Raw genomic sequence first — 576 nt, 5'->3', positions numbered from 1 at the left:
GGAAGTGGCATGAAATTCGAAACTGCCCACTGCCCACTTGTTTGTCTACGCTCACTAACATATGTGCCCACGCAGTCACTGACATGGCGGGCCCACCGGGAGGGTACGCGCGACGCGCCTCGGCACAATCGGACCAGGCGTGCGGGAGAAGCAGCGCGTCCAAAACCGACAAGAAAACACCTGGACCGCGCGCGACCGCACGATCCCACGCCATCGCACGGCGTGGTGTCGGCCGCTCGAGCAGCGCGTCGAGCGCACGCGTACTAATATGTATTTAGGTTTTTTCTTTTTGAGAGAGTTGGATTATAAGCAGTGCAACATCCGCGTAGGTGCAGATAGGCATGCAGAAAGAATTCTCTGCCCACTGCTCATGTCGTCAAATTCTCTGCCCAGTCGCACACGATGAAAGTACGTACGCGGTATTCCAGAGAGATGCAACCGATCAGTTCCCTTTAAATAGTGCGAGACCTAACGAGTAATTCAACCATCTCACAGTGCTAACCTTTGCAGCACGATCTAGCTAAGCTAGCGAGTAGCGACGCATAGCGCTATTTGCGAAGTTTGTTTGTGTGAACC

The 576-nt window shown here is 53.8% G+C and overlaps 1 pseudogene; it reads right to left on the bottom strand.

Moving 5' to 3' along the window:
* Positions 1-214, bottom strand: part of LOC119338732 — a 5708-nt pseudogene extending 5494 nt beyond the window's left edge.
* Between the last annotated feature and the right edge of the window lie 362 nt (positions 215-576).

This window comes from Triticum dicoccoides, chromosome 7B, assembly GCF_002162155.2.
Source record: "Triticum dicoccoides isolate Atlit2015 ecotype Zavitan chromosome 7B, WEW_v2.0, whole genome shotgun sequence".
Taxonomy (NCBI): domain Eukaryota; kingdom Viridiplantae; phylum Streptophyta; class Magnoliopsida; order Poales; family Poaceae; genus Triticum; species Triticum dicoccoides.
Note: the sequence above shows the minus strand (reverse complement) of the source record. Positions and strands in the feature narration are given on the sequence as shown.